Raw genomic sequence first — 27,933 nt, forward strand, 5'->3', positions numbered from 1 at the left:
TTTTTTTATGAAAATATTCTAAAAATATATTGAAATTGTTTTCTATTTTATTAGTGTTTTAGAAAATGGATTAGGGTTTTAATTTTAAAAAAATAATTGAAATTCAAAATTTCAACCAAACATACCTTAGGACCCGTCCTTTCAATCTAGGACTAAAACCTTCAATTCTAGGTCGAGACCTCTTAGTCGTGTGTGAGAAACCCTGGATCGAGGTGCGAGAGGCTCTCGATCATGGGCTAAGAATCCTTATCGGGTGTGAAGAGGCCTCGGTCGAGGTGCGGGGAGCTCTCGGTCCTAGGCTAAAAATTCTCAATTAGGTGCGAGATTCCTCGGTTGGGGTGCGAGGATCTCTCGGTCTTGGACTAGGAATCCTCATTCAGGGGTGAGATTCCTCGGTCGGGGTGAGAGGAACTCTCGGTCTTAGGCTAAAAATCCTCGGTCGGTACGAGAATCCTCGGTCGGTGTGCGAGGAGCTCTCGGTCCTAAGCTAGGAATCCTCAGTCGGGTGCGAGGAGACCTTATTCGGGGCTAGAAATCTTTGGTCAAAAATCAAGCCCGGACTAAATTTTTCTCGATCAGGTGTAGGGGAGGGTTCAATTTTCTCGGTCGAAAATCAAACACAAGCTAAGCCATCGGTCAGTTGTCAAGAACATCAAACTACAAGTTTGATGAATACGACTAGGCCCATAATCCTTCAATTTGAAGGCATGAGAGCTTTGTCTAGTCCCAATGATCATTTATTTTGAAATGAAAAAACGTGTTTTTGTTTTTAAGGCTTAATAAAGCATAAGGAGTTTTCCAATAGCTTTCTTACACTTCATATGATTGAATGAAACTAAAACATGAACAGCGACGGCTCATTTTGACCAATTTAAGAACTGGAATTTCTATTTTTATAAAAAAAAAAGTTTTTGATCAGACATGATCGGAATTGCTTGGAATTGGTCTAGATGTACTCTTAACATCCTTATAAACGTGTTGGAAATGTTTTGGGTCGTTGTTTTTGACCTATAACTAAAGAATAGAAACCCGATTTTGAAAAATTTCAAAATCAAATTCGGGTAATTTCGTTTAGATTGATTGATTCAGTTTAATTTCGATAGAAAAATTGTAAATGATCTTAAGATCGTTTTCCAATCAAGAAATTGAAGAATAAAGTAGTATATAAAACTAATCGAACTGAAATGTAAAAAAATTAATTTGAAATTGTAAATTGAATTAAAGTATGACTAGAAGTTTACTGTGAGTTGGGGAACACGCTGAACTCTTTTAGAAGTTTTATGAATATTTAGATCCGAGTTTTATAGCCTTACACAAAGATTCACAATTTTTAAGAAAAGCTTGAAAATTTTAATGGCGTATTTCGTGTTGGATTGATTGAGGGCTTATGATTGGGATCATTCCCTTTGATTTGCCTAGAGGGAGGTATTTATAGCCTTATAGGGTCGGTTGATCGACCAAGGGGGTCAAATTTCAGTCAAAAGTCATTAATGGTGTTTTGTATGCTCTTCATCTAGTTGTTCTACGTAGGTGATGATGAAGCTTAGGGTTGTAAGTGAAATGATCACCGTGTTAGGATGATCATTTCAACTTTCAAATTAACTGTTTTGGTGAAGTATCGACCGAATTCCACTTTTGAAAAATTACAAGTTTTGGTCGGTCATCATGGTTGTTCGTCGCGAGAAAGAAGACAATATTCCAAAAGAGAAACATCATTGTTTGCTTCTTCCACGTTTAAGCACTAAGAGTCTTAATGCACCGTTTCTAGCCAAAGTGCGGACGCCTGGGCGTTCCGTTTGCGCTTGGGCGTTCCGTTGTGTATAGGCTAACGACGTTGAGGTGCGCGTTAGTTGATCCATTGTTGTGCGAAAACGCTTCTCCTTTGTTGTAGTGGGCTACGCGGTCCTTTGTTGTCCGTTGGATGAAGCATGGACGTTCATCTGATGGTTGTTGGATCTGTCGCACTGAATTCTTCTGATTTCGGCTACAGCAGATTTCGGCCTTTTTTCAGCCTTGAAGCTTTTTTAAAATTGATTTTTTTCAATCCCTTTTGACTCCATATTTTACTTACCAAATATTTTTAAAAATATGAAGTTTGTTTTGTCTATTTATTTTATATATATATATATAGGCTTTTATAAATAATTTATTTGGGATAAAATGGATAAAATATTTATTTTAAATTATTTATTTTAATTTATTTGACCTCTTAAAATTAATTTGAGATAAAATGAATATAACATTTAGCCCAAGTTATTTTATTTATTTATTTTGGCCATTTTTTAATTAATTGGAGTTTAATTATTACAACAATTAATCAAATTAATCATATAATTGTGTTTTTTCCTTAATTTTAATTATTTTGATTTTATTTATTCCAAATAATTATTTTAAAATATATAATTGCGTAGGTAAAATTTTTGTATATTTTAAAATTCAAACAGAATTAAACAATTATATTAAAATATTAAGAAACATACCCAAATGAAATTAACTCTCCCATTATATAGGGTACATGGTTTCTGTATGTTCGGCATAATCAATACTCAAACTTTGAGATGTTTTTTAGTTTTGTTGGGTGATCGAGACTCTTCTTCACATGCAAGTGATATCGTAAATTGGTTCAAATATCTTGCCAAATTTCTTCGTTTATCTGTTTATACCCTTAGATTTGGACCAAATTTGATATATTGCAGCTCTGAAGGTACTCTAGAGAGCGTTAGTTACAACTATGTTGTTTCTTGCCTTTTTAACTGTTAAGGAACCAGACAATCTTACTCCACAAAATTTGCAAGTCAAAGATGCAATCAAGTCACAATATATTACTCCATAATCTTAGTGATTGCACAGCTAATTCTTACTCATATTTAGACTTTACATATAACAAATTGTAATATAAATAACCTGTACATTTCTCATTCATATATACAATTATTCTTTTTCAATCATACATCTTCTCTACATGGTATCAGAAGTCTAGATCCTACAATGTCATCAAACGCCTTCTCCGTCCCAAACCCTACCGACCCCGGCTATCCCATCTTCTTTGTCAACCTATCGCAATGCAAACCCTTACAAACTACAAACAACACCACCAACTTTACACAATGGTCTTCCCAAATCAAGTCATTCTTATTTGGTTTCGGCCTATTTGACTACCTCGCTGGAGAAAAGAAATGCCCACCACCAACAATCACCAAAGACGACAACACTGTCACCCCTAATCCCAGTTACGCCTCATGGTCTCGACAAGACCAACTATTGTTAGGCTCCCTCATCGGCACTCTTGACGCCAAGATCGCACCTCTTGTAGCCTCTGCTGCTACATCTCATGAAGCATGGACTGCTCTCAAATCTCTCTACGCAAATCCTACTCGCAGCCATATCCTCCAAGTCAAGAAACGACTTGACTCAATCAAAAAGACACCCGATCAAACCATCACTGACTATATGCATCAAATAAAACAATGCACCACTGAACTTGCCAATCTAGGCAAAACTCTAGATCCCGAAGACATCATTGTAAAGGTTCTAAATGGGCTCGATCAAACCCAACACCGTTCCATCATCGAAACCGTTGAAACTCGAGATACTCTCATCCCGTTCGATGCTCTCCATGAAAAACTCATACATCATGATCTCACCAAACTCCATGACAACACCAACTCCACCTCATCAACACCTACCACCACTTTTGTCGCAACCTACAAACCATCATCCAATACTCGCCAAAATAACAATTACTCCCGACCCTAATACTCTAAAGACAACAGCCGACAGTCCTCACCACACTACCCCAACACCAAATCACCTGATGTCTGCCAATATTGCGGCTACACTGGTCACACCATCTCCGTCTGTCGCCACTTCTCTCGCGCCTATCCTAACTTTACACTCAAACCCTTTGTACGTCAATCTCGCTACACTCGTCCTCAAGCCAACACTGCCTATTCATCTCACGCCCCTCCATGTGACTGGATTATAGATAGCGGTGCTACTCACCATGTCACACATGATCTCGATAATCTATCCCTTCACACTCCTTATACAGGCAACGATGATGTTATCATCGGTGATGGCTCATCTCTTCCAATCTCTCACACAGGTTCATTCATTATCACCTCTCAAAACAAATCTTTACTCTTTCAAAATGTTCTTTATGTTCCAAAAATTGCACAAAACATTATTTATGTCTCCAAGTTTTGCCTTGATAATAATGCACAAATTGAGTTTACCTCTTCTTCCTTTCGTTTCAAGGCTATCTTCACGAACACCATCCTACTCCAAGGAACTTTTAATCATGACATGTACATCTGGTCTTCTTCCTACAAATGTGCCCTTCAAACATCTCTCACATCATCTACTTCAAAGCTATCCACCACGTCTGCTCTCCTATGGCATCACCGTCTTGGCCATCCGTCATTTAAAATTTTTTCTTATATTTCAAATTTATGTAATTTAGGTTCAATTTCATCCCTTGATTACTACAATTCTTGCAAGATTAATAAAGCACACAAACTTCCTTTCTCTCAATCCACTCTTACGTCTCAGCTCCCCTTGAATTATTATTTTCAGATGTTTGGACCTCACCCCACCTCTCACATGACAACTACAAATATTATCTAATCTTTGTGGACCATTACACTAAATATGTATGGTTTTACCCTCTCAAAAATAAATCCGATCCTCTCACAGTCTTTCTTGACTTCAAAAAATTAGTTGAAAACTATTTCAAAAGAACGATCATAACCCTATTCTCTGACAATGGAGGCGAGTTCATCAAATTGGCTCCCACCTTACGCGCTAATGGCATCTCACATCTTACTACACCTCCCCATACCCCTGAACACAACGGCTATGCAGAACGCCGTCATCGTCACATTGTCGAAACTGGTCTCTCTCTCCTATCTCATGCCAATCTACCTGTCACTTACTGGACACATGCATTCTCCACCGCTGTGTATCTCATAAATCGATTACCTACACCAACCTTACAAAATGACTCTACCTACTATCGACTCCTAAATGTCAAACCTATCTATTCCAAATCACTCCTTTGGCTGTCTATGCTACCCATTACTACGACCTTATGCTTCCAATAAACTAGATCCTCGATCTTAACCATGCATTTATCTTGGTCGTTTCCTAACTCAAAGCACTTTTCTGTGCCTAAATCTTACCACAAACAAAATATACACTTCTCGTCATGTCACTTTCATTGAGCCTGATTTTCCATTCCACCGTCTATCAAACCAACAAAATTCAACTTCGCTTCCCTCACCTCACGAATGGTTTCCCACTCCTCTCATACATATTTCATCACATAACCCTACAACACCATCCACCACTGCCACACCCCCACAAAACACACCTCCTACGCCACCACATCCATCACATAACCCTACAACACCGTCCACCACTGCCACACCCCCACAAAACACACCTCCTACGCCACCACATCCACCACCCCCCCCTCCGCCCATTCTCCCTCGTCCTGTAACTCGTCTCACAAACAACATAACCAAACCTAACCCAAAGTATGCCCAACTTACCACTATCTCCTCACCCACGTCACTACCAACCACCCCCAAACAAGCACTCTCCATCCCTCATTGGCGTGATGTTATGCTTGCTGAATACAATGCTCTACGGAAACACAATACATGGACTCTCGCACCACCTAGTGAAGCTCGAAATGTCATTGGTTGTAAATGGGTTTTCAGAATCAAATATAATCATGATAACATGATTCACAAATACAAAGCTCGGCTTGTCGCAAAAGGTTTTCATCAACAAGCTGGTCTTGACTACTCTGCCACCTTCAGCCCAGTTATCAAACCAGTCACGATTCGACTCACCCTCTCAATTGCTCTCCAACACAACTGGATATTACGCCAACTCGACATCAACAACGCCTTTCTCCAAGGTGATCTCCAAGAGACAGTCTTCATGCAGCAACCATCCGGCTTCATCGACGCTAACAACTCTTCTTATGTGTGTCGTTTAAACAAAGCCATATACGGGTTAAAACAGGCTCCACGCGCATGGTTTACAGCCCTCACCTCCTATCTACTACAATTCGGTTTTACAGCATCTCTCGCCGACCCCTCTCTCTTCATTTACAAAAAAAATGGCGATCTCATATATGCACTTGTTTATATCGATGACATTATCGTAACTGGTCCTTCACCTGATTTTGTCTCGGTTTTTATTTCCAACTTTGCCAAACGCTTTTCTCTCAAGGACTTGGGGCAACTTTCCTTTTTCTTAGGGGTGGAAGTACAACACAACACTTCTGGTCTCCTCTCCCAAAGAAAGTACATACACGACCTCCTTCAACGTCATGACATGCTTGACTGCAAACCATCAACTACCCCTATGCTTGCTCACCCTCAACTGCTACAAAATACCTCCACACCTCCATGTGATCCTACTATTTATCGTTCTGTTGTTGGAAGCCTCTAATACTTATACCTCACACATCCTGACATTGCTTACTCTGTCAACAAGTTAGCCCAGTTCATGCAACACCCGCAAGAAGCTCACTGGACAGCTCTCAAGAAGCTCCTCCGCTACCTTCACGGGACTTCTCACCTTGGTTTGCAATTACATCGCAATACTCCGTCATCACTACATGCCTTTAGTGACGCAGATTGGGCAAGCGATGTTGATAACTTCATCTCCACTACAGGTTATATCATATATCTCGGCAAAAATGCTATCTCCTGGACATCTCGCAAACAAAAAACGATAGCCCGATCCTCAACCGAAGCTGAATTCCGTGCCATTGCTGACACCACTTCCGAACTCAATTGGATAAAATCCCTTCTACAAGAACTCGACATCCACTTACCTTCTACACCTGTTATATATTGGATAACTTAAGTGCTACAAATTACTCCGCCAATCCGATTTTTCACTCTCGAATGAAGCATGTTGCTCTCGCTTTTCATTTTGTTCGTGAACAAGTCCAAGCTGGAACACTTCGGGTACAACACATCAGTGGACATGATCAGCTCGCCGACGGCCTCACCAAACCTCTCTCTCGCCCGCGTTTTGAGTTCCTATTATCCAAGATTGGCCTCTTCAATGGAAGGTCCATCTTGAGGGAGAATGTTAAGGAACCAGACAATCTTACTCCACAAAATCTGCAAGTCAAAGATGCATGCAATCAAGTCATAATATATTCCTCCATAATCTTAGTGATTGCACAGCTAATTGTTACCCATATTTAGACTCCACAAAATCTGCAAGTCAAAGATACAATCAAGTCACAATATATTCCTCCATAATCATAGTGATTGCACAGCTAATTCTTACCAATATTTAGACTTTACATATAACAAATTGTAATATAAATAACCTGTACATTTCTCATTCATATATACAATTATTCCTTTTCAATCATACTATCCTCTCTACATTAACTATCTATTACTATTAACTATATATTACTACCTATGTATAGTTGTTAAGAATTTTCTTTCATATATCAATTGTGAATGTGGACAGTTTCAAAGAGACAGACAATTGTCTTCATCTCTATTATGTACTGGACAAAGTGTGAGTCAAATTGTTAACTCAAACCTTAATACTATTGTTTGAAAATTATTACAAAAAAAATTATAAAACTAACATAATTTTCTAAATAAACTTCATCGTTAAACTTAGGGTGTTATTAATTATTAATATAATTCAAATTTAATATATATATTTTTTAAGTCACTCCCTTTATTTGAGTATCATTTAAATTTTATTTTTCTCTTAAATGTTATATCAAACATTACTCTTACATAAATTTTACTATATAACTAAATTAAGACAGCAAAATAAAGAAAGTAACTTATAAATGACCTAGAGGTATCTTGTTTTATTTGGTATGAGACAAACATTTAATAAATATCTATTTTTATATATATTATATATATACATGTCATATAATAAGTACTGTAGTAGCTAGTTAGATTACTATTTTTTTTTTTTAAAAAAAATCTAACTAGTTAGATTGTTAGTCTTTGTTACGGTAAGATATGATACAGTTTTGTTTTATTTATTTTTTTAATAATTCAAACTTAATTAATCAAGGCTATTTGAGTTTCAATTAAATTCGATTAATTCATTCATTAAAATATTATATATATATATATATATATATATTTAAATCATTCTATCATTTATATTATTACATTCTAAATACTTTTATCGAAATAAAAACACCTATGGATTCCTCTAGCATTGTGAGAAAATAATTAGTGCACATGTATGCCTGTTTGGTTTGCCCAACTCTGGAGCTGGGTTTAGGAGTTTTTTTTTTTAATTTACTTACAAATAATATATTATTTACAATTTATATGAAATAATATTTTAATTATATATATATTAATCAATTTAATTATATTTATTCGTCCAGCTTCAACTCTAACTTCAATTTCAACTCCATCTACAACTCCAACTCCAACTCCAACTCCAACTCCAACTCTAAATTGTTATATATATTTTTAAAAAGTCATACTAACTATATATTTGATATAAGATAATTATAAGTATGTTATAACATTTTCATAATAAATTAAAATTGTTATATGGTTAAAATATATATTTAATTAACCCACTAAGAATAATTGAAATATAATTTCTTACAATTAAAAAACTAAAAGTATAAGATTTAATAATGTCTTTGAAATGCTAACTTTTTAAATAATATATATATATATATGACTAGCAATTCTCTCCATGATATACAAGATAGAAAAATAATAAAAATAGATAATTGGGAAGGGAGGGAAGAAAAGAGATGCATGACACAATTTGATTATTTGAATAAATTAATTAATTTTTTAATTTTTTTAATTTACTTTTTATTTTTATTTTTAAATGAGGTGATGTCCATATTTTTTTTATCATTCTCATTCTCTAATTATTCATCCTCTATTACTCCTCTAAAATTATTAGGTAAATATATTTTATTCATTTTTTATTTTAATTTTTATTTTGTCATTAGTTAACATGATCATAGTTATTACCCAACTTCACTACAACACATCGCGTTTTACATCGCGTTTTAATTGTGAATCAAACTCGTAACTTTTTTTTTATTTTAAAATATAATATTTATTTTATTTAAATATTTTAAATATAATATAAGCAACTCAAATATCTAAATCAAACTGAAAAAAAATCAATCAAATTGATCAAACTAAATAAATTGAAATTGATCTTCTAAATGACAAAACTAAACAAATTACGAACAAATGAAATCAATCGAACCGATCCTCTATATGATCAAATTGAATCAACCAATAAATCGAAACGACTTTTTTCAAACCAACTTTACCAGTTTTGTTGTGCATTTCGGTGTACATATAATTAAGCAAAGCAATGTACACAGAAATAATTAACTTCGCAGTCGCAGACACATTAAGGGCTGGGCCAGACCAGACCAGAGGGAGACGGACATTGATGAATAAGTAAGTAAATTAAGTAGTTAGGGTCCATATCAATCAATTCCAAGTTGGAGTCCTATCCCATCAATATTCAATTAAGTTAGCTGTATCAAATTGGTGCTTAAATCCTCACTTTCTTTTTCTTTTAAAAAAATTTGACTTTTTTTATTTTGTATTAGGACAATGAATGATTTAAATATCTCAATGGGTTATTCAAATAACCCTAACTCAACAACTTTATTAAAATTTTAGATAACAACTCAACAATAGGCATGAAAAATAACTCAATAAAACTCATTTTTAGCATGTGCTATGAGCGAAGGAAGATCCTCTGTTACCAATGTAATATGTTCCCATGTTCCCCTCTCACAATGGGAGGGGCAATATGGTAAATAAATAAAAAAACTTTTTATTTATTTACCATATTGCCCCTCCCATTGTGAGAGGGGAATATGTGAACATATTACATTGGTAGCAGAAGATCTCAAGTGGCTATGGGCTAAGCTTTTCGACCCGTAATATTTTAATTTACATTACTCTCTAGCAGTTAAATATTATTTCTTTCTAGATTTTACTTTTTTTTAGGAGTTTTTTCATTCATAATTTTATAATATTTACATATATCTAACTTTATTTCAAAATTTTCAGATTCAAAATACCACACTTAAGATTCTTTGACAACATTATATGCACTTGGGTTGCTTACGCTGCTCCCACCTGTTTCCGGTTCACATGAGAGGGGCAAAAGTGTAATTATTATTTTATTATTTTTATTAATTTATCTAAAATGATTGTTTTGTCTCCTCTATGTGAGAGATAACAAAGATATGAGGGAGCAGATAATCAATCTCTATTATATATTAATTCGATAAGGTTGTTAGATGTCTCTAATCTTTAAATTCAATGAATTCTTTTTTAGGTGACTTATATGTTAAATTATTTCATTAATCACCTAATCCCAACTTTATATAAGAAAATTTTGAGGAACAATTTACATTACAATGATTTGAACAATTATATATATACACAAATCATTAAATACACAACTACAAAATTACTCAAGAAAGTACTATTTTGGCAACATTAAATGTTATACCCGATAATCGATATGGTTGTTGGAGGTTTCATTTTTATTTTAAGAAATTATCCATGAAAATTAAAATGCCTTTAAAACAACGACAAATGTATTACATTAAATATGTAGAGAAAAATGAAAAACAAAACGAGAAAAATAAAAATGCAAAATCATAGAGTACAAAAATCTTCCGTCGAATCCACGTTTTACTGGATCTCACGTCAGTCAACGTAATGATACTAACGTTTTTTTTACCCTTCTAATATTTCAAATTCATTGAATTCCTTTGAGCTTACTTATATGTCAATTATATTTCAAAGAATCAAGTTATTTCATTAATTAGGTGATCACGACTTCATCTAATAAAATTTGGATGAAGAATTTTCATTTCAATGATACAAACAATTACGATTACAAACACAATCATCAAATACATAACTACAAAAATACTTGAAATAATATGATATTTTCTCTTGCATGTCAATAACTCAAAATAATAACTTAATGACAAAAATCTTATTTAATAAACTAAAAATTTCAAGTTCAATTTATACTAAAAACACGACCTAATTGTGTAGTTGGGTTAGTTTTCTAAAACAAAATATATATATATATATATATATATATATATATATATATATATATATATATATATATATATATATATATATATATATATATATTATAGTTCGGTGGATACACATTTATAATAATTAATTGAATGTAATTACCTAATTATTTGTTATTCCTGTCTGCAAGTGTTCATTACGTTCCCATTATGATCTCTTTAGAAAATGAAGATGAATAAAAAATAAAAAACAGATTTTATGTGTCTAAATCAAATTTTCTTAATAATATTACAATCTTTGGATTTAAAATAGTAGAAATCATGAGTTCACTTTTATAATTTCTTTAAAAAAAATAGAAAAATATCATTACCTCTCTCAGTTTCTCATTTAAATTTAAGCATTTATAGTAAAAGTTTAATATGAAATATTAGATTTTTTAAGTGGAAATAAGTGGAATATTTTAAATTTGATCTTATTATAACTTATTCTCTAAATTGTATTTAATTAACGATTGAATGTTCAAATAATACTCTTTATTGAGGTTAGTGTGATTTCGTATTTCTTATTTCATGTCTCAATTTGAGATTCTTTATGGTTAAAAGTATAACAAACGAGATTTTGCCTTTTATGTTTCAAACACCGTTAACTTATTATCAGCGTGTCATTTATAAATAATAAATAATAAATAAAAAAGATTTATGTCACTAATTTAACTACTCAATTTCAATAAATTGAGAGTTTTGACGGTCAATTCTTTAAATTCGGTAATCAAATTTTTTAATTTTATTTATTTATAAATGACACGTATATATAAGTTAAAACGGTTAAAACAAAACTTTATTTTGTATAATTTAATAATAAAATTTCAAATTGTAAAATTTTAAATAAAATATCTGAAATTTCAATCTAGCCTAAACAAATAACTCAAATTGTTAATGTGTTATCATGATATAGAATCCTCTATTCAAATAAATAAATAAAAGTTCGTCCATTAATTATTATTATAGCATCAGATTATTAGGTGTTAGGGAGTGGGATGGATATTTCTCGTAATTAATTGTATGTAATGCCGTCCATAAACTTCCCTCTTTTTTATTTTGGCAAAAGTTTTGAAATGAATTCTCTTTGATTGTGTTATTTATTGATACAAGTAGTTAAAATGGATATTTGGCCCAATTTTAAGGTGCCGTACGACATAAATTGTCCCCACACTGAATAAATATAAGAACATGGTTATGTTGTTTATCCACTAAATGGATATAGACAATACAACTTTATCAATATTTATGTAAATGTTTTATTTTATACTTTTAAATAAGATTAATCATATTTGTTTTTTTCAATACAATACAAATTGGGCTAGAAAATAACTGCAAAAGCATTTTAATTTAAATATTAAAATAATATTATATTTAATTTTAAAAATAATAAAATTTGAAACTGAAGAATTAGGTGGGTGGTTAAAAGGAGGCCCGCTAAGCGAGTTCTGCCAAAGTAAGCAGCGTCAACACTTAGCCAGCCTATAACCCCTCTAAAAATTACTGCGCGAATATTGAGTTAGCGCTGCGAGCGATTCTCACCCCTCGCTTTGTTTTCCTTACTCATTAGTTTAAGGCAATTTTTTAAGTTGCCAGCGTGCTTTCTTTTATAACACTCTTGGACAAGGTATTTTATCTCTACTTCCGATGTGGGACAAATTACAAAGAATAAATAATGAATGAATCACTAGATCGTTTGTTGGTTGAGAAATCATTGTAACTTCTTCTTCTTATTATTATTACTACTTGTCTTTGTTTGGTTTTTGTTTGTGCTTTTAAATGGAAAACGTGTTCGTTTTAAACACGGTCTCTTCTTCTTCTGATGGTTGGTTGTTTGTTTGTTTCTTGTTTTTGGTTCATGGAGACTACCCAAAAATAGGGGCAAAACAAAGAAGAACAAATGAAGCATAACCCAGTTAATAGCACATCAAAATTACCTGATTATGCTGTAATCAGGACAGCAAATAGGTAAAAACCATTGTATTCTTCACAAATCAAAATTACTATTATCTTTCAACTTTTTTTACAACCCAACTGCCATCAAGAGATCTATGTTGCATCTTTTCTTAAATTTAACATTGTTATTGCATTTAGCACCATCAATGTTCCTTCCATATATACTACAATCAATGATGACTAACAAGCCTGTTCTGGGTTCAAATGGGCTTGGCCCTCGGATTCAGAGTGCGGACCAACCAACCCAGGGTGTTTGTATTAGCTTTCGCGCACCTCGACAAATAATTTTTTAGAGAAGCTAACATAACAATCTATTCTATTGTCATGACATATCATTTCAATATGTTGTTTTTAGTCATAATCAAATCTGTTACTATATCTAAAACGTCTTATTTTGTATTTTTCGTATTCTAATTTTCCCAAAATCATTACACACGACTTCCATTTAAGATTTTTTGAAAGGAAAACAAACTTGAGATATTTGACTAAGACTCTTACTATTTAAAACACACCCTATAATGGGTTGAATCTTACTTATAAATGATTGTTTTTATATGTCTAGCCAAAACCACTTGAGCTTTATTATAAATTTACAAACTTATTATTTTCTTCCACTTCCACTTCCACTTCCACTATAACCATACAATTGCAAATACCAGTATACAAAATTGATAAAATGCAATAAAAGAATATGAGAGAATAAAAAACAAACACTCCAATAATGTTCCTATCAAAAAGTTAACTGAACTAATCACAACTATCTGATGCATCCTCTAATGCAACCCAAACCTATTTTCCCCATCCGATTTCTTTTTGCACTTCTTTTATTATTGAACACAATTCTCCAACCTTTTGGAATCGAACTTACAGATATTTGATTTTTTTTAAGCCTATTTTATTTTGTAATCTTATTAATTAATAAGTTAAAAACAGTACATTTAAAGTATGTTCTCTATTTTCTAACTTGTAGTAGCTTTGCTGCTAGTATTTTATCTCTATAATTATCCTGAGTTATCACTAAAATAAATAGACCATATTTGTAAAATATTCATAAGAATAATTTTGTCAAATTAATTAATATTTTGTAAAAAAAACAAAAGGGGATGTAGCTCAGATGGTAGAGCGCTCGCTTAGCATGCGAGAGGTACGGGGATCGATACCCCGCATCTCCATTTTTTTCTTACTTTTTTCCCTCCAGGTCGATTGTGTGTGGGCCAAAAACTATCGAGTTGTTTACTAAGTTGTCGGATCCAGAGCTCGTCGGCGTGGTTGAATCTTGCCAAGGAATTTGTAGAGAGTTTACTGCAAATGCTCGAGATTTACGACTGCTACGGAAGGTAGTGGTGGAGAATAAACGCATCAATAGGCGTTTGGGTTCGGGACCATGGAAAAGTCCAAAAACTAGCAAATTTTGTTTTGTATTCAATAACCGTGGTAAATATGTCGCTCTATGGCATAACAATACAACTGTTTTTTATTTTGCCTATAAATGTTTCGTTTCTGCCATTGTTGGATAAATGACTAAATAGAATGATAAACGATCGTCCCGAGATTTTGAAGGATGGACATACAGTTTTGGTGCCATCATCATCCGAGGTCCCATATGTAAAACCATCATGCATACTTCCAGATGTGTCGTTAGTTTCTCCGATTGTGAAAACTTCTTTGTAGGAGAGTCAACTGGTGAATATAATGATTGTTACTCGCAATGTGTCATAATTTATACCTAGTATGTGGGTTCATTTATACGATTTACCTCGTGATATGTGGAGTTTTATGATGTTAAGAAGGTTAGGAAATACTAGCATGTATCCCGTGCATTTGCACGAGTAATAATATAAAAAACCGTGAAAAAAATATTACGGTAAAATATTTATAGGCGGGTCAACCCACAATCCGACCCAAGTATCCATTTACTCTCACATATATCCAAATTAACCACAGCTCTCGACCCGGCAATCCGGACACTTTAAAAATTAAGCATCATTATATATATATATATATATATACATAGATTAGTTAGTTAAAAAGTTGAACTTATATTGTTAAAATGTCACGTGTTTATCAAATATTAGGTTAAATTTAAAATATAAAGTGTTATTAGCCTAGCTGGTTAAAAGGTTGTACTTGTTTTGTTAGGTTGCAAGTTCAAACCATACCTATAACATTTTTAATTTTATTTTTAACCGTTTTAAGTTTATGGGCGGGTCAACCCACAATCCGACCCAAGTATCCATTTACTCTCACATATATCCAAATTAACCACAGCTCTCGACCCGGTAATCTGGACACTTTAAAAATTAAACATCATTATATATATAGATTAGTTAGTTAAAAAGTTGAACTTATATTGTTAAAATGTCACGCGTTTTATCAAATTTTGAGTTGAATTTAAAATATAAAGTGTTATTAGCCTAGTTGGTTAAAAGGTTATATTTATTTTGTTAGGTTGCAAGTTCGAACCATACCTATAACATTTTTAATTTTATTTTTAACCGTTTTAAGTTTATGGGCGAGTCAACCCACAATTCGACCCAAGTATCAATTTACTCTCACATATATCCAAATTAACCACAACTCTCGACCCGACAATCCGGACACTTTAAAAATTAAGCATCATTATATATATAGATTTTAGGGGGTTTTATGTATATGGACTAAAATACTAGACATAGGAGAAAGAGTGATTGGGAACGTATTTGGGTTAAACATGTAAGCCCAGTGTTAAATTATCGTCTTCGATTGTCATGGATAACGGAAAAAATGTTGTGGAAGTAGTGGCATGGAATGATGACATGTTCAAAAAAATGGATGTTAGTATTGGAAGATTTTCTGTGAGCATTCAGTTGAAAAATCGTGGAATAATTTTAGGTGAGCTATCTTAGTTGTTTATGGGTTGTCCTTCCACAATTAAAGACAATTTTTTTTTTCTAATTTGGCTAGTGTTGTCAGCCTATGGGATCTTCCTATTGTGTTCGCGGGCGACATGAATGAGGTTAGATCCCATTCTCAAAGAAAATGTGCGAAAAGACTCACGAGCGTAATGCAAGAGTTTTCTGAAACCATTGAGAATCTTTAGCTTATTTTTATCATTAGAAGAATGTCAATATACTTTTAGGAGAGATTACTATCATAGTGGGCTCGTTCAGTCTCGTTTAGACATGTTTCTAATAAGCGATTCAATATTTCGTGGGGTAGTTAATGTCTTCCAAAAAGTTATTCCATGGAGCTGCTCTGATCATTGACCAATCTTGAATGAACATAGGTTTGGTTTTGAGGGTTTATCGTCCATTTAGGTTCGAGAATAAATGGTTGATTAGACTAGATTTCTTTGTGAGGGTGCAAACTTGTGGAAGAACCAAGTGATATGTGGGTCACATTCATCCAAGATTTTTGTTAAATATAGAGATCTTTAGAAGCTGCTTAAAAGTTGGTTTGTGGGGGACCGTGATTGCTTTCGATATAAGGTCGATACTTTATGTTATAAGATCAATGTTAATGATGGGTCTGAAGAGGTGCGTGAGTTGATGGATTCTGATATTAGTTCTCAAATTAATTTGATTAGTGAGTTGCTATCTCTATGTAAGAAAGAGGAAATCGGGGCCCATCAACGTAGTAGGTCTACCTGGTTAAGATACGGTGATAAAAACACAAAGTTTTTTCATAATGTTTCGAATGTTCGAGCTAAAAATAATGCGATTAATTCTATCTCAATTCTCGGGGTTACTCATGAAAGTGATCCAACTATTTCCGTAAACATTATCTAGTTTTATAAAAATATATTTTTCGAACTGTTTATCGATAGGACAAAATTAGACGACATAAACTTTATGGCTATTAGTTTTAAGAAGAAGTGTATTCTTGAGAGACGCTTTACGGTGCAAAAGGTGAAAAATTCTATTAATGTGTGTGGTAGTGACAAGGCTCTAGGTAGCAATGGTTTCACTTTGTCTTTCTTCAAAAAGGCATGGACCTTCCTTAAGGGGGATCTTTGATGCGGCGTTGATTGCCAATGAGTGCATTGATTCAATTAACTCTAATGGTGCTCAATGCACCTTCGTCAAACTTGATATTGAAAAAGTTTATGATCATGTTAATTGATACTTTCTCATCGATGTCATGGCTATGATGAGAATGGACAAAAAGTGGATCCGGTGGATAAATTTTTGCATTTTCACGGTTAAATTTTATGTTATAGTGAATGGTAGTTCTCAAGGTTTTTTCGAGAGTTCGAGGGGAATTAGGAAGAGCGACCCATTGTCCCTCTTTTGTTTGTCATTGTCATAGAAGCTCTTTCTAGGATGATGATCTTCATTGAAAAAAACGGACTTATCCATGGGGTTGATTGCAGATCGAGGAGAGCTCCGTTTTCCATTTCTTACTTGTTTTTTTTTATGATACACTATGTATGATCCATGCTTCCCGTAGAAATTTTAAGCACCTTTGTGATATTTTGTGGTTATTTGGTGCTTGCTCGGGATTTCGTGTTAATCTTGACAAGTTTGAAATAATATTCTCTAATTCTATGTCGGCTAGGAGAAGATCTCGTTCGACGAGTATTTTGGGATTTGGCATTAGATGTTTTTCGATCACGTATATTGGTTTCCACTAGTTGCAAAGGCTCGATCAAAAGTCTCTTGGTATCCGATTACCTCTAAGATGAAAAAAAAACTCCATATCTGGAAAAACAAGTTGATCTCTAAGGGAGGTCGTATGGTTCTTATCAAGAGCACATTAGAATCTATGCCTACTTACATGATTTCATTATTTGTGATTCCTAAAAGCGTGGAAATAAAAATGGAGAGATTGCTGTGTAGATTTTTATGAGGGTCTTTTGAGTCTTCGTTCACATCTTGTTAGTTGGGACAAAGTAAAAATGCCCAAAGATGAAGGAGGTTTGGATTTTCGTGGCCCATATGCTTTTAATAAGGCCTTATTGTCAAAGTGGTGTGCTCGTTTTGGTTTGGAATAAGGAAGTCTCTAGGTAAATATGATTAGAAGCAAATATGAGTTGGATTTGTCTAGTTAGTTTACAAAAATATCAAGTCGTCACGTAGGATGTAGCATATAGAGTGACATATCAATCATGTGGAAAAGTTATCGTGAACATTCTTTGTTTACCAGAGGTGACAGCTCATCTACCCGTTTTTAGGAGAATGCATGGTTGAGGGTAAGAGTTTTGTTGTTTTATTCCCTGTGTTGATCTCTATTACTATTTGTAGAGATGCCACAATCAAAGATATGTATGACCATCGCTTCCAAAGTTTTGCGCATCATATTAGATATAAAAGGAGGTTATCATTTGAGGAAAGTTCTTCTCTTGATAGATTGTTATCATTAGTTGTCAACAAGGGGTTTTTGTTGAACCGGGATATGGTGCGATGAAGAAATTTGTATAAGTTTGATGTGATACATTGTTATTATCTCTTTGATAGAGTCGTTCCAACTTAGTTGTGTTCGGAGAAATTATGAGAGTTTAAAATTCCCACTAAGATCTATTTTTCAGGTAGAGTGCGATCCATTGTGGTATTTTAACTAATGATAGATGTATACGTAATGATCTTATCTTAGTTAGTCGACGTCGTCTGTGTCTTAAGGATGTAGAGACGCCCCTCATCTAATTTTACATTGTAAGAGTGTCGCTAGTATTTTGAGTCTTCTTTGGAGTATTACTGATATTCATTAGATTATGCCAAAAACCATTGGTGCGTGTTAGGAAACGTGGATTGAGACTGTTAGATTTGCAGGCCTGAAACAATGAGGTTATATCCCCATTATTTTATGGTTGGTAATTTAGTTGGAGAGAAATCGTAAAACATTTATCAATCTCAAACGACTGTTGTAGATCCTTCACAATGCTATCATCCTAACATTATATGAGGTTCGATGTGGGAAACCGACAAATTCAGTCGGATAGTTCATTGCCCTTTTGAAAGATCTCCGCACACATTAATTTTGTATTATTTGTGTGATTTTTTTCACAAATGTAATGTTTTTATCATTATGTTCCAACGACTATCCATTTCATAATATAATTGAATGGATCATTTTCAAAATTAAAATAAAATTCCTTCTTTTATTTATTTAGGAAGCCCAAAATCATTAAAAACAACTTCAATTTAAGATTTATTATTGGGAAACAAACTAAGTCTCTTACTATTTAAAACACCCTAATACACCCTAATGGATTGGTTCTTACTTATACATGCTTGTTTTTATATGTCTAACCAAAACAACTTTACAAAGCTTTATTATAAATTTACTAACTTTTTCTTTTCTTCTACTTCCACCATAACCATACAATTGCAAATACCAGTATATAAAATTGATAAAATTCAATAAAAGAATATGACAAAATAAAAAATAAACACTCCAATGATTCTTATTAAAACGTTAACAGAACTAATTAGAACTATTTGATGATTCCTCTAATGCAACCCAAACCTATTTTCCCCATCCAATTTCTTTTTGCACTTTTTTTTATTAGCATATTATTATTTCTCTATTATCAACCACAATTCTCCAGCAATTTTGGAATCAAACTTAAAAATATATTATTTTGTAACATTAATTAATAAGTTTAAAATAGTCCACATATTTTAGTATGTGCTATATCAGTTATCACTAAATTCAATAAACAGACTATATTTGTAAAATTATTTATAAAAACATTTTGTCAAATATTTTAATATATATTCTTTTAAAAACAAAAGGGGATGTAGCTCAGATGGTAGAGCGCTCGCTTAGCATGCGAGAGGTACGGGGATTTCAATAAACAGACTATATTTGTAAAATTATTTATAAAAACATTTTGTCAAATATTTTAATATATATTCTTTTAAAAACAAAAGGGGATGTAGCTCAGATGGTAGAGCGCTCGCTTAGCATGCGAGAGGTACGGGGATCGATACCCCGCATCTCCATTTTTCTTTTATCTTTTAACACTTGTTCACAATAAACATACACATACACATTTTATTTCCCTTGAGATTGTGAAGTACTAGTATACAATTCATTTAACAAACAAAATAAAGGAAAGTAATTTTCAATCCCATACAATAGAAGCATGCAATATTAATTAGGCCTCCCACAAACAGCCCTAATCTCTCCATTTGTCCCTGTTAGAGGGCTAATGTCTCCCATCTTGATCATGGATGTACCAAAATCATTGAAGAAAGCTGTTTGGCTTCCCCCATATCGGTTAACAATTCCAACCGTGTCTTCACCTTGAGTGGAGAAAAGTTCTTGATCCGTTTGAAGGAGTCCCTTGTTTGTTTGGAGGTTAGTGAAGTAACGATTATCGAAAGTGTTTGGAGTGTCTTGATCTAAGTTTTCTATCGCGTTTGCGTTGCCACCATTGGGACACGTTTGTTGGAGAGTTTGGAGATATGTGGTGTCGATGCTAGTGTCGGGGGCACCCGTATTGCTGAAGTTGTAGAGACGATGAACAAATGTCCCACACCTAGCTACCCCGAAAGTGTGGGCGCCTATTGACACACAAAAATATATCATCAAATTTAAATACAAAATTCATATTCAAATGTTAAAATTTATAGAAAATGATTTAAAACATGTACCTGACAAGGCTACGAGGTCGGTAGAATCAAGATTAACATCGGTGAACTTTCGTTTTAGTATGGAAATTCCATCAAAAGGACTTGGAATTGCGCTTGTTCCGGCTTGATTCGCGTTTCGACTGTCTCTTCTTCCAAACTGAACCGTCCATGTTGGTCCTCCCGTCTGCTCAAATTATTTAAATCATCAACTATATGAATAAGTTTATATATATATATATATATATTTATTTATTTGTAAAGAATTAACGTTCTAATCAATGTGAATTAATTTTAAATCATCAAATTATTAATTCTAACAGGTCTTAATATAAGTAAAAATTACGTGCTTGATTGTGACACAATAAATCTAAACAATAAAAGATATAGTCAAAAGAAACACTATTTATATAATTTATGTCAAAGTCCTAACTTACCAAGCTAACTCCGATTTGAGAAGCGATAGCAAGAATATCAGCACACGACACGATACCAGGACAAACACTCTCGAGCGCTGTTTTGATATCATCAACAACGTTATAACCCGTGATTGATTGATTTGGGATTGCACTTTTTCGGATTGTATTCCATTTCCATCATCCAACAACAAAGAACCGTCGCAGCCCTACATAGACATATCAAGTAAGCAAAACAAGATTAAGTCGATTATAATTAGGTGACAATAATATATAAAAGTAAATGAAGAATTATACATTGACCATGCAGTCGTGGAAATGCATGCGAATGATTTTTGCACCAATACGAACATCGTTCTGAAAAGCGGGCGTGAGGATGCTGGTGACAACTTCGGTTACGTTAGGGCACGAGGTAGAGTAGAATGTTGAGCTCAATTGAGCTTCACATCCTCCTAACAAACATGCAGCAGCCACAATCACAAAAGTAGTTATTATCACTCTAATATTACTCATTGTCATGATCAATATTATTCCAAACAATTAGATAGTATTGGATTAATATTAGGATTTGCTTGGTATGATCAATGATGCATGAAATGTGAATAAAACTTTGGTTTATATAGGAAAAAATATGAATTAGGATAAGGTGCTACTATTGTAGGAGAGTCCCATGTACAGCTCCATGTGGGACTACATTAGAAAATTATCTAATGCATACTTTTCTTGATTAATTGACTAATTGAATGATAAGTTGAAATATTCAATTAAGATTATAAAAAAAATATTGTTTATTTATATGGTTTTTAGGACTTGTTTGATGGGTATATATTCATCTTATTGCTTTTATTACAAATGTTAATATAAATATATATTGTTACTTTATTTTTATAGATGTTTTAAAATGATTACAAATAATAGCTCAATTGATTATAATAAAAAGTAAAACAATATTTTCTTTCAAATATCTAAAATTTTAAAAATAACTAGTGAATATCAAACAAAACAATAGTTAAATTGTCAATTAAAATATCCTTATTTTAAATATATAAATAATTTTAATTATTTATCTTAAATATTATTGTAGAATAATCCAGCATAAAAAGCCCAAAAGTCTAACAACATTTAATTTAATATAATTTTGTCTTTTCGGCCTCTGAGTCTATGAAAGAGATGATGGGTTAATAGAGTCAATATCTTAGAAAATAATAGCATTTTGTCTAAAGTTTTCATAAATTTAAATTGCATTTTGAGAGCAATAAAATATTAAATTACAATTTAAATATATAATCAAATTTATAAAGTCAATATGAATTTTTTGTGGATTTTGTTTTTAGTTGGCTTTGTTAATTATTTTCAAATTTAAATATTAATTTTAGGGATTTATTATTATTACTACTTATTTTTAAAGAATTTATTATTTTTTAATAAATTAAAAAATAAGTCTTTAATATATTCACAATGTTTTGCTTACAAATTTACAAGTCTCTCCCACTATGAAATTGTTTAACAAATTTCAAACAAAATTTTCTCTAAATTCTTAAGAGCCTAATTTATTTTTTAAATCATCTTAATTTCTGTTACAGCAACAACTATAATATTTGCTTGTTTTTTTACTTATAATTTTGTCATTTGTTTTCTGAACTTTTGTTTGTATTATCTAATTGATATCTTAATTTTTTTTCTTCTAGAAATCAATTGTTACATCATTTATTAAATTTATCTTTTTTTGGGAATATATTGTAGTTTATATTTTTCATAAATATAGTGAAACTCAGCGTTATATAGTGGGCCTAATATTAATAAAGTTAGAATAAAAATCAAATGATTGAATGGTCGAAGATCACGGCTGATTTTGCAGCCAGATGCTTGGCCATATTATTATTTTGGTCAATTTAGGGTTCTTACCTCACTCAAATACTCCAATTCTTGGTTTATTATATTATTTTGATTCAGATATTTGTGATAATTTGTTTAGTGGTATATATTGGGTTATTTTGAATTTATAGCTATTAGATTCTGATCCTAGTTATATTAACTTTTTTTTTTATCTAGTTTAATAAATATCCACATCCATAAGTTGTTTTCATTTAACACATAAATTATTATTATTTTGTTTGTAAATGATTGAATTATTATATATAATAAACTAAAAAAATAAATATTTTTTTACATATTCGGTTGACTTTTTAGCTTATGGGTTTGATGGGATTTTCCTGAGATTGAGATTTGTGTCATTTCTCACCGTCACAATAACAAAGGTTATTTTGAATTTATAGTTGTAAAAACAAAGGTTAAGCAGTCAAGTTAAGTTATTTCTCATTTGGTTCATGTATAAAGTTTTGAGTTAATCATCGATTTAAAACTTTTTTTAATAATTATAATCTAATGTTTGGGCTGATTGTTTTTTACACTTTTGTTAATTAGTTCACTATGAAAAAATTCTTTATAATGTTGTTAATTAATGATTGGACAATCTTTTTTTTGTTGTTTTCCTTGATCAATATATTGACCTCATGGTTGTGTAACTTCTTAAATGGAAGATTTTAGGGGTATGTTTTACTTTTGACACATTAATTTAAGTGAGTTAATGACATATATATACACATAATTGATTTTTCTTATAACTTAGCATATCCTAATTGTCAAAATTGCACAAATATATTATTATAATAATTTTATAATGTTAATGGATAACTTTAGATTGTGTACAAATATGATGAAATATTATAATTTGTTTCCTGAGTTGTGTTTCGTGTGATTCTGTTGGAAGAAGATGTGATAGTATAAAATTTCTTTTTTTTTAATGTTTGGGTGCTTTTCATGGTGGATTATAAAAACAAAATACATTAAGTATTATATTTAGTTGTGATTTTTATAAAGCTTGAATCGAAGTCTCACATTATTCGGTAACAAATATTTTGAGTCATATTGGTGATGCTCTAGTCTCGATAGCGATTAAAATTTTGGATGGACAAACCTGAATCGTTTGATCACTCACATTAATATCTTTTGGTGGACACATTTTCAATAATTGTATTTAACCGATGCGTATCATCTATAAATGACTCTCCATAACTTATTTAGTGTGTAATCCCGACAATATTAGGATGATTCAAAAATATAGAATCACCTCAAACCAAGCAAGGCTTTGCCAATAAATTACAAATATTTAAAAATAGAGAAAAGTCTGGTATAATAAGATCAAACGATGCATAATGATTCAATGATTAATTATTGCTGATTTTGAATTGAAAAACATCCACATTGTATGTCTTTTAATCTCTTGACTTTTCGTCATCTCATCTAGATTCTAGACATTGTCAAATATGTAATCGACATACTATTATTATTGATTAGTAAATAAATAACCTCATTTTTTCCACATTTTATTTTATGAAATAAATAAGTAAATACAAATTCAGTTAACTTGTTTAAAAGAGATATATATTTTCTACTTTAATTAATTTTACACACAATTTGATTATTAATATATATACAAAATAAATCAACATATATAATAAAATGTCCAAATATACAAGTTGACAGGGAATTAATGTCATGACTAAGTCTAATTTGTATTTCATTAGAAAGAGATTTATATTGTTATTGATGTACATTAATTAAGGATGTAACAAGAAGACTTTGTAGAACTAATTAATTAATGAGAATAATAGAGTAAAGAGACCATTTTAGTAATTACACACTCATCTAGTTGTCATTTTCAAGTTCATATAAATAAGAAAACAACCCAGATCGAAGTCAAGAAAAAAAAAGAAAAAATCAGCGATCTCGGATGTTAATCCAATCGAGCTCGGTCACGACTGTGAATCAAATTAATGGAGTTGATGAAAGTTTTACCATTCCTTTCCAGCCAAAGAATTTACTAGAAAACAACATATAGTATATACCAAGATAGGGCAATCTCTCTTCCAATGAAACTTTATATTACTCGAGAAATCACCGACCCATACCCAGTTCAAATTTAACACGACTCCCGAGCGTTTAAGTTATAAAATATAGGTTTTATTGAGAATTCGAACGTAAAATTCGAATGATAATCGAATATGAGACTAGTCTCTTATGTAAAATTATTTCTAGTTAAATTGTACACAATTAGTGATGAGACAACCCGAGTCGTGACAAGAAACCCGTTAAGGATCAAATACGGGACACCATAAACAAAAAAATATCAACCAATCAAGGTGGGACACCATAAAAAAATATCAACCAATCAAGACTACCCTTACACACTTAGTAATTCAGGTCAAAAATAAAAAAATATTTGGTTATGGGTTTGAATAATAAAAAAAACAATTTAACATTTTTGTAACTAATATTAAGGCAGTCAATTTTTATTTCACTTTATTTATTTATTATGCAATTCTGGGGATGGCCATGCTACATTTACCACCCTACTAGTGTTTGTCTAGGTATTTTGCAAACCATGGGATTTCAGCTTTGGGTTTCATTGGAAAGACCTTGCAATATAATCAATTGAGATGGAGAGAAATGTTTGAGAAATAACTTGAGAGAGAATTATGTGACGCAATGTGATTCGATAAAAAATTAATAATTTTTTTTTCTCTTTTTCCTCTCCTCATCCTTTATCATTTTTCTGCAACCAGTGATGTAGTGACACATTATTCCCTCTCCTTACTGCTCCTACTACTCCTCATTGAAATTAGTGTAAATTGAGATTTCTATGTTTGTTGCTTTTTGACATGTTTTAGATCAGGGTACAGAGGATTTCACTCTATATATCAAGTTCCTCTATTTGATAGTGTTAAATTTTAATCGTGACATGATGTGTCAAACCTGTTTTCATGCAGTGTCGTCTTAAAATATGAAATACACATGGTATTGAACTTTTATTTTTTTTTATAAAAATAATTTAAATATATTTAAATAATTTAATATATTATTAGTTCTGATAATATATTAAAATTTCATTGGGATGTATTCCGGCCGACCTTAGGATAGACCCGATAAGCCTTCGGGCTAAGACAACCCATTTATTAAAAATAGTAAGATATTTTGATAAATTTGTTGTATTTCTAAATATAAAGATTTATAGCTTAGTGGTTTAACATAAGAATTTTGAATTTTATTTAGTTATGAGTTCGAATTTCACACGATATCAATTTTAAGTTAGATATAGGGCAATAAAAATAAATATTGAAAATTCAGGACCTAACTCTTTATGTATTAAAATATGTTAATATATATTAAAATAAAATTTTAATTTTTAAATATAATTTAAATTAATTTCATATTTATTATTTTTAAAGAGAATTTTGTATTTAAAGTTATTAATTTATTATAAAATTACGACTTAAATATATTAAGATAAGTGATAGGGGAGAGAATTTGGAAAAGAGAATGAAAGAGGGAGTTAGAAAAATGATAAAGGGTATGGAGAGAGTAGAAAGAGAAAATTTGTTAGCACGTCGTTCCCTCTCTCAAATTCCTTTCTATCAATCATTTCTCATATATTAAATTAGTATAATATATTAAATATACTAAATATGTTATTTAGACTAATTTAAATTGAAGAATAATATGTATTTTAAGAGATAATTTAATACACAATGAATTAAAATGTTACATTTAATTATAAAAAACTTTTTATCTATAGATTAAACCATCACCAAGAACTCAACTTCTATTAGATAAGGTTTGTAAAACTTATAAATAATTAATTCAATTAAGTAACTTAAGTTAATATGTTAAGTTACTATATATATATATATTAAATGTGTTATATTAGGGTTTAAAGTTAAAGATGATTCATTTTAAATGATTTTTTTGTTTAGTAAAGTTTGTTAAGTTTTGAATGATTAAGATTATTTTTAAATAATTAATTTACTACAGAATTACAAATATATAATGAATTATATAAAAATAGTGTATATTTTTTTTAGAAGAGAATATTATATTATTTAATTTATCTATTATTAATTTTAGTAAATTAAAATTTAATCAATTTGTTAAAAGCAATGCATGGAGATTTTATGAGAAAATATAATAATGTATTGGAATTTTTAGGATCAAATATTAATTTTATAAATAAGATTTTTTATTTAATTTATAAAATTGAGATTTAATCCTTTTATTTTATAAATGAGACTTTTATTTAATTTATAAAGTTAATATTTAAATTTATTATAAATTTATTAATATTTTATTATAAATAGAAATGTATTTTATTTTTTAAGGATATATATTATTAATAAATTTTATTTCTAAAAAAATTAAATATCTCAATTCTAGTTAAAAATAGATAAAAGTTTTTATCATGTAATTAAAATAAATTGTAGGTTAAAAAAATATAACATATTTTTAATTTAACATGCTTTTTTTGTCCAATAAAACAATATAACTCTAATATATTAAATTATCATTTTATGTCTATTTTATTATTATTATTATTTTTTGTGAGTTTTACTATCATATCCTAATTATGTGATTTTATTTTATATTGTTATATTTTTGCATGTTAATTTTAAATGGTCACAGAGAATGAATATTAAATATATTCAAACTGAGATAAATATTTGCTTATATACTATAAATTTTGACATATTTTAATGCATACCAATGGAATTTTCACAAAATAATATAGTTTAAATTTATATATATATAATTTTTTTTTCAGTTTTACTATAATTATTAAATTGTATGATTTTTAAAACATTAATCTTGATTATTAATTTAAAATTATAATATAAATTATTTGATGCTAGACAACCACAAGCTAAGAGTCTAGCGCTCAAACAAGTAACAACTAAGCTAGATGGACTCCATCATGGGTTGAACTCCTCGAGACGCCCACTAAGTGGATGGACACCATCATGTGTTGAGCTCCTCGAGACGCCCACTAAGT

The 27,933-nt window shown here is 31.2% G+C and overlaps 3 non-coding genes and 1 pseudogene across 3 annotated transcripts; 2 read left to right on the forward strand and 2 right to left on the reverse strand.

Annotated features, from left to right (window-relative positions):
• Nucleotides 1–12,552: 12,552 nt before the first annotated feature.
• Nucleotides 12,553–12,705, reverse strand: LOC124923260. The gene has a single exon (XR_007098252.1). It is a non-coding gene; the product is annotated as a U12 minor spliceosomal RNA (small nuclear RNA).
• A 1,475-nt stretch (nucleotides 12,706–14,180) lies between these two features.
• On the forward strand, nucleotides 14,181–14,253 carry TRNAA-AGC. Its single transcript has one exon. It is a non-coding gene; the product is annotated as a tRNA-Ala (tRNA).
• Nucleotides 14,254–19,931: 5,678 nt separating this feature from the next.
• Nucleotides 19,932–20,004, forward strand: TRNAA-AGC. Its single transcript has one exon. It is a non-coding gene; the product is annotated as a tRNA-Ala (tRNA).
• Nucleotides 20,005–20,151: 147 nt separating this feature from the next.
• On the reverse strand, nucleotides 20,152–21,610 carry LOC124917453 (annotated as a pseudogene).
• Nucleotides 21,611–27,933: the final 6,323 nt, after the last annotated feature.

This window comes from Impatiens glandulifera, chromosome 1 (assembly GCF_907164915.1).
Source record: "Impatiens glandulifera chromosome 1, dImpGla2.1, whole genome shotgun sequence".
NCBI lineage: Eukaryota > Viridiplantae > Streptophyta > Magnoliopsida > Ericales > Balsaminaceae > Impatiens > Impatiens glandulifera.